Source organism: Cenococcum geophilum (genome assembly GCF_001692895.1).
Source record: "Cenococcum geophilum 1.58 unplaced genomic scaffold K441scaffold_105, whole genome shotgun sequence".
NCBI classification, from domain to species: domain Eukaryota; kingdom Fungi; phylum Ascomycota; class Dothideomycetes; order Gloniales; family Gloniaceae; genus Cenococcum; species Cenococcum geophilum.
This window is the reverse complement of record NW_027137663.1, coordinates 100,649-109,424: the sequence shown is the minus strand read 5'-3', so window position 1 is coordinate 109,424 and position 8,776 is coordinate 100,649.

Below are 8,776 nucleotides of genomic sequence, written 5' to 3'. Positions count from 1 at the left end.
TATATAGGGTATAAATACCAATTTCCCTATATACCTTATATTTTACGTACTAATGGTAACACAGGCCAGCCCCCTTCCCCTATCCCCTACTATAGCTACCCTAGCAGTGCATCGCCTGCGGTACGCCTATGGTACGCCTTTAGTCCTCTATAGTTTAATTGCCTATAGCGCGACAGCCGTAGACTGGTTATAGTAGAGGTCGTCTATAGCACGATGGCTGTAGACTAGATATAGGAGGTTATCTACTCTACAGCAGACAGGTTATAGGAGAGGTCGTCTGCTCTACAGCAGACGGGTTATAGAGGAGAGGTCGTCTACTCTGCAGTAGACGGGTTATAGAAGAGGTTGTCTACTCTGCAGCAGACGGGTTATAGAAGAGGTTGTCTGCTCTACAGCAGACGGGTTATAGAGGAGGTCGTCTGCTTTGCAGCAGACGGATTATAGAAGAGGTCGTCTGCTCTGCAGCAGATAGATTATAGAAGAGGTCGTCTGCTCTACAGCAGACGGGTTGTAGAGGAGGTCGTCTGCTCTGCAGCAGACAGGTTGTAGTGGAATCGTTGGTTGTGGTGGCTGGTCGTCTGCTCTATGGTAGACGGGTTAAGGAGGAGGTCGTCCGCTCTGTGGCAGATGGGTTGTAGAGGAGGTTGTCCGCTCTGTGGCAGACGGGTTATAGAGGAGGTTATCCGCTCTGTGGCAGACGGGTTAAGGAGGTCGTCCGCTCTATAGCAGACTGGTGGTGGTGGCTAGTGTTGTGATAACGTGTCCTCAGGGGGTATATAACCAGCGGCGCCCCTGTGACGACGGCGGAGGAGCAAAGGGAGGCGACGGACGGAGGTCGAAAGGGAGGCGACGGACGGAGGTTGAAAGGGAGGCGACGGACGGAGGTCGAAAGGGAGGCGACGGACGGAGGTTGAAAGGGAGGCGACGGACGGAGGTCGAAAGGGAGGCGACGGACGGAGGTCGAAAGGGAGGCGACGGACGGAGGTCGAAAGGGAGGCGACGGACCTTTAAGTTTAATATAATAGCTAGTAAGAAATTTTGTCTTACTATTATTAATTCTTTAGAAGTATAAAGTAAGGTAACTTATAGACACGCTGCTTCTAGCAGCGTCTACGGTATTATAGAGACGTAGAATTAGTCGTAGGCTAAGCGTTAGTAAAGAAAAAGGCGTAATGTAATGTTATGGGACGGGGGTAATGGCTATAAAGCGTATGTATTTGGGGAGTCTATAAGACGTTACGCGATCGATCGTAAGGGTTAAGGGCGTAAGGAGGTGATATACCCTCGCGTAGCTGATATAAGCTGTACGCGAGGTGTACGCGAGAGCACGGGGTTCTCCTATGGAGGCCCCTACGGTTGGGTTCCGTAATAGTTATTAACTCTTAAAAATTTTATATAGTAGCTACACTTTATCCCCCTACTTAAGATCTGGTCCCTTAGATCTCCTAGCATTATAGTACTTTTTTATTCTTACTTATACTAGTTTAGCTATTTCTTTAACGTGATTATAAAGATTTATTAAGTTCTTAATTCTTTCTTTAGCTGTACTACTTATTTTCTTTACTTATTATAGCGATAATAATATTCTTAGCTTATATCCGTAATTTGCCTTAAAAGGTAATATACCTATCCCTTCCTGTAGTGTTATATTATATATAAACTATATAACTGGTAATAATAATACCTAATTGTTCTATATGTAATTAATATAATACCTTAGGTACTATTCTAGTATTTAGTTTAGTCTCTCTATTTAACTATCTATTTGTAGGTAATATATAGTTAATATTACTGCTTAAACCCCTTATTCTGCTAAGAATACCTCCTAGAATACTATTATAAATCTTAAATCTCTATCTGATATAATTTTGCTTAGTACTTTATATTTTATAAATACTTCCTTAATATAGATTCTTGCCATATCTTCTACTAAGATTTCTTTTATATATGCTATAAAGTAACCCCACTTAGCTAACTTATCTACTATTACTAAGATTGTGTTATAATCCTATTTAGTAATAGGGTCTCTTAACTTTAGTAATTTTATAATAAAGTCCCATTAAAGTCCTATAATATAACCTCCTATAGTCTCTCTAGTATTTTAATAGGTTATAGCCCTCTATATAGCTTATGCCTTATTAATTTATTCCTTTATAACTTATCTTGCTAATCCTTAGATTCCTTAAATAATATACTTTTTTTAAAGTCTTAATACTAAGCTTATAGCTCTATTATATCCTTAAGTTATTCCCTTATAGAATTTATTAATAAACTCCTTTACTATTAACCTTGGCATATATATAGTTTCTTAATTTTTATACTGCTCTAAGTCTGGATCCTTACTCTATACTTTTTAGATCTTTTATGCCTATACACTCTCTAGTATCTTATAGGTTTAGCTTTTTTCTTTAGTTGCTGCTAATTTAGGATAATTATATCTAATTAATCTATCTTTGTCCTTCTGCAACATAGCCCCTAACGGCTTTTTATTATTTTATAGTTCCGCCTTCCTACTAAGTGCGTCTACTTTTACGTTTTTAGTACCCTTAGTATACTAAATTTTAAAGTAATATTCTATAAGCATTTCCGCCTATCTAACCTATCTATAATTAAGTTCCTTTATTATTAGGAACCCCGTTAGGTTCTTATAGTCCATCTTAACTATAAATAGTTTTTCTATGCCTTATAAGAATGCTCTCTACTCCTTAAGTGCTGCAACTATACTTAATAACTCTTTATTATAGATATTGTAGTTTAGTTCTGGTGGTATTATCTTCTGACTATAGTACGCCACTAAATGCTATGCATCCTTATACTTTTATAGTAGGCATGCTCCTAGTATAAAGTCTAATATATCCATTTCCACAACTATATCTAACTTTGGTTGGTAGATTTTAAAGATTAGGTCTTAGGTAAATAACTCCTTAAGTTCTATAAACAGTTTTCTCTGCTTTTAGCCCTATTCCTATAGTTCCTCTTTCTTTATAAACCTTATAAATGGCTTAATATTCTTTAACTATTGTGCTATAAACCTCCTATAATAGTTGCAAAACCCTAGGAATAATCTTAACTATATAATATTCTCTAGTTCTTACCAACTTACTATAGCTTCTACTTTCTTTAGATTTATACTAATTTTCATTAGTTTAATAATAAATCCTATAAAATTAGTCTTCCTAGTAAAGAACTCGCATTTCTTAATTGCTACTAATATCTATTCTTTTTATAGTCTCTTTAAGACCTATTTAATATATTTTCTATATTCTTCCTTCGTTATTAAGTAGATAATAATATTGTTAAGGTATACTATAATAAATTTATTAAGGTGTTCTCCTAATACACTATTAATTCTCTTCTAAAATGTTACTGGTGTATTTATAAGTCTAAATTATATAACTAATGGTTTATATAGTCCTTTCTTTAACCTAAAGGCTGCCTTCTATTTATTGCCTTCCTTAATTCTAATCTAGTAATATGCCTATTTTAAATATATCTTTATAAATATTTGCGTATTACCAATTCTATCTTAAATTTTGCTAATTAAGGGTAAAGGATATCTGTCGGAATGTATGGACAGAGGTTATGTTGGAGTGTATGTACAAGGGTTACGTGGTTGTATGTCTTAGGATGGCTGTTCTACGCACAAAGAAAGAACTGCCAGTGTTGGAATGTATATTGCGCGGTCGCGTGTATCTGATTAGTCACCCTTATGGTGACTCATCAGCCCCCTACTTAAGCACTGCGATCCTTACGATCCTCTGCTTTCGATAACCTATTTGCAACACCATCAGAACAAGAGTATACTCTTAATAGGTCACCCCCTGTGAAACCGACAATATCTATCCTTCCTAGTAATGCTGTTTAACTATCTATAGTTAATGCACATTTTAAGTTTTCCGTTTTTCTTTAGGATAAATAGTACTGGATAACCTACTAATAACTGCAATGGTCTAATATATCCCTTTTATAAGTTCTCCTAGATAAACTCTTTAAGCGCTACTAACTTAGTTTTAGTAAGCTTATAGATTAGAAAGAACCTTAGACTTATTCCTAGTTTTAATTCTATTTTATAGTCTTATGCTATATATTCTAACAGCTTCTTACTTTCTAGGCTCTATAACTTTTTACCGTACTTATGGTATCTTTTTAATACATAACTTAAACCTTACTTAGTCTCCTTATATATCGCTCCAACCTAATACTATACTATCTTAGTTTGCTACCGCGCTTAGCGTTATTATATATCTCTAATATTAACCTAACCTATAACCTAATTAATTTTTAGATCGTATTTCTATAACTAAGGTATCCCTAGTATCGCCTTATTCTTTTCTAATAGTAAGATATTAAAAGATATTTTAAGTCTTTTTCCCTTAATAGTTAACTAAATAGGTCCTGTTTTAAGATTAATAATGCCTCCTCTATAGACTATTAGATCTCCTAAAATTGTTATTAACAGGCATAGGTGTTCTTTCTGCCTATATAGTAACCCTATCCTTTTAACTGCCACTAGTAATATATAGTTTTTTATTACTCTACTATCCACTAGCGCCTTAAACTTCTAATCTTGCTAATTAACTCTTAAATTTAGGTGTTGTCCTATAATTCCCTTAATTAAGGGTCTAAGGCTCTATTACTAGCTCCCTCTAGTCCTATAGGCCTCCGCTTTTCCTAACCATTAGCTACTAGATCTTAACTATACTTAGTCTTCCTTTAGCTAATACTTAGTTTACTTCTTTTCTTAAATATGCTATAGACATATATTCTTAGAATATTCCCGCCATTATTATCTATTTAGGTATTCTTCCATAAGGAATCTTCCTAGTTAAAGTATTAAGTTTCCTAACTCCTAAACTTCTATTAGGTGCCAACTATACATATATTTAGCGTCCTTATATTGCTTTTTATCTGTTATCTAATATATCCTTATTGGATATTTATAATATTTGTCCTTAGGTGTCCTATATATGTTATATATATTATCTATATATATAATCCATGCCAATATGTAATACGCTAGATGCTTTAGGTTAACTCTTAGTTTATCTTCCTCCCTAAGTTTAAACTTCTCCTATATTAATCTAAATACTGCTATATTATTTACAGGTATTAATATCTGCATTATTTCTCTTTAGTCTACAGCCTATTCTTCTAGATTCTTTAATATTATAATTAATGCTCCTTTAATATAATTTATCTGTTTTTTAAATATTAGTTAATCTGCTATAACCTTCTTGTCTAGCCATATATAGAAGTCTTCCTATTTATTATTTCCTTATTGCTTATACCACTTTTAGTATAGCTTAGTAAGTATATATAATTTGTTTATAAGGAAGTATCTTTTTATTACTACGTTGTTGCAACCTTTAGTATATTATTCCGTAAATCTGGTAAAAATCCCTAGGTTCTCTTCTTACTCTAATTCGCCTAACTATTTGGCTTTTAGCATTCCTACTCTTAGCCTATTAGTAACTTTTTATATAGGTGCTCTATCCTTAGTATATCCTAGTATAGCTAATCTTTAGTCTAGCTTTTGCTCTTGCTATATAATAATTTATTACCTAAACTTATCTATAGTTTCTTTTAGTTTGCGTTTTCTAAAAGAATCCTTAAAGTCTTCTTGCTTCTTGATTGCTATATTAACCTTTTAACCTTTAGGCTAAATACTACGTTTACCTAGAATTACTATAGACCTTATTTGTTTATTAAAATCTTGGCTCCCTAGGAATCTTTATCCCAAGCTTATATAAAACTTTTTAAACTAAGCTACTGCCCTTCCCTATTAATTTTCGTCTATTATAGGTCCTTAGGTGTGTCTTATCTTATCTTAAGAGTTTTAAGCATTTTATATCTCTTCCTAAGAATCTTAAGCCTTTGGCTTTTTGCCTTTATTAAGTGGTGAGCTAGCACTAGCAGTTATCTGCTTACTTAATTATCTTTAGATATTGCTCCTTCTATCTTATAAAGCAATAGATTCCGTATCTAATAGTGTTATAATACCCGTTACTAAACCGTGTTCTATAGTGGTCTTAGTCTTTACTTTTATTATATTATTAAGGTTTAGGTACTCCTAGTTTGTCCCTTTATTTTCCTCTTCGCTATTAATTAATAAGTACTCCAACTCTATTATCATTACTACTAATTATTGTCTATACGTTACTATAATATCTTAATCTAGCTTATAGAGTTGATTTTGTTCTTTATCTAACTCTTTAGTTCCCTTAAGTCCTTTTAACTCTAGCTCTTATAGCTAATAGCTTACGCTATACTTAGCATCCTTATAAATTTGGTATATATTATTATAATAAAACGCAAAGTGCTTAATTAAACACTCCTTAGTCCCGCGCAATATACTAGTATCCACTTTATTATACTTTAATAACCTAGTGCCCTTTACTATATAGTTACCCTAACCACCTCTATAGTCTTTAGCGAAATAACCCTGTTTCCCGCAATTTATATAAGCTCCTAATTTAAACCAATATTTTTGTTATAAAGTCCGCTTAAACATTTTCTGCTAATAAGATCCCTAGTTTAGCCTCTGCTCCCTAGTCCTATAATTACTTAATCCTTAACCTCTAGGTTTCCATAGTTTCTTATTTCATCTTCTAGATTCTTTAGTACTGCTTAGGTCCATTAGCTCTAATCTATTATTCTATAGTTTCTAATTTTAGCTCTATTAATACGTACTCTACGCCTTATATAACTATAGAACTCTATTTTGCCCTTTCTTAGCTTATTCCCTTTAGTAGATTCTATTATTAATCTTAATTGCTTAATTAATTAGTTCTCTTATATTTTCTACATCTTCTATTAGGATAATTACGTCCTAGACTTTAGCCTTAAGTCCCTATTTATACTATGCCATAAGCGCCTTATTATTCCACTTAACCTATACTAAAAGTGTTTAAAACTACGTTGTATATTTAATTGCTAAAGTCCTTTATACTATGTTTTAAAGCTTCCATTCTACTATAGTTGTTACTTTAGGGTCTCTAAACATCTGCGTAAGTTGTTCCGTAAATCCCCCCCAGCTTAAAAATGGAAACTTAACCTCTAAGTTAGTGGTTTTGTCTCCGTGTTCCTATCTATTAGTAAGGTATAGCTTAAACAATTCTAATACTTTTCTTAATAAGAACAGTCCTATATATACCACTTAATCTATAGGTATAGCTAACTTAACTCCTTCTTATAATACCTTAAATTACATTTGCGCTAGAAATCTTTTAAGCTTTAACTTCTTTCCCAAGAATTGTTTAACTAATAGTAACTTAACCTTTACTGCTCTAATTCCATTAATTTAATCTTTAAGTATTTAATTATTATCTGTTAATTAATTAACTATTTCCTATAACTAACCTACTATAATAAGTTACAAGTTAGTATCTATTATACTAGTGTTTTTACTTATGCCTAAGGTGGTTGCCGCTATAGATAGCATTATAACTAGTGCTTTTAGTGGCATATTATTTGACTTGTTAATACTATAACTAGGTAGTAAATATATAATAAAGCCTTATAGGAAATACTACGGTAGACTCGCTAATAGGCTAGGTGTGTAGATATTTAAATAAAGTTAATAATATAACAACTAGTGGAGTAGTTACCCAATAGATTAACTTTAATTATATTTTAAAATTTACTATAAGGAAAGGAACTATCTAGGGAGGAACTATAGTCCTTCAAATACATATCCTTACTCCTAAGAAAGTTGTTACTCTATTTACTTTATCTATTTCATTTACTCTATTGCAGATTATATAGATCCTATAGATTACACAGATTATATTATATAACCTTAGCTACCATTCTTTGTCACATAGCTCCACTGGTTTTATTCTAGACCATACCCTTACTAATTAACTAGCTTCTTTTATCTCTTCTCTAAGTAGCTGTAATATTATACTTAAAGCGTCCGTAACACTATACGCGAATATTAAAAAACATTAGGACTAAGGGAAGATTTAGCTGATTTAATTAGTTTAATTCTTATTAATAACGTTGGACCTAAACTACCGTGGCAAGGAATAATCTATTATATTTATTCATAGCGTTGTATAATAGGGGGTAAAGGTTTAGTTTATCCCTTTCCCTAGTAATATCCTATAAGAGTTAGAATATACACAAACACCAGAATTAAAAGTACTTATATAGAGTGACCGCCTAAATTGTGCACGGTCCTGTATTATGCACGGCTAAATACACCAAAAGATGTATTTTTTAAATACTTATAGCTTAACAACAACAGTAGATATTTATATAAAATTTTAAATCTAGCTTATTAAATAGTAAATTAATTATTTTATAATATATATATACTAAAAATTAAGTTAAAAATAGTACTTTTTTTAAACTTAAGCTAATTTTTTTAATAATAATAATAGTAAGCCTATTATATAACTATATATTATAGTAATATATAAATATTTAAGGTATATTTAGAACGTTTTAGCTATATTATAAAGTAAGTTATATTAATATTTAACTAAGTTTAGTTTTTAATATATATATTATAACTTATATAGTAAATATTCTTTATTATATTTATAGTAAACTATAGAAGATATATATAAACTTAATTTATATAGTTTATAGTATAATATAAAGAAAATTATTTTTAAATAAGGTAAAAATAAAAAAATACTCTATAAAATATAATAATAAGCTTAAATATACTTTTAATAACCTTTTATAGATATAATAAAGAATATTTACTATATAAGTTATAATATATATATTAAAAACTAGACTTAGTTAAATATTAATATAACTTACT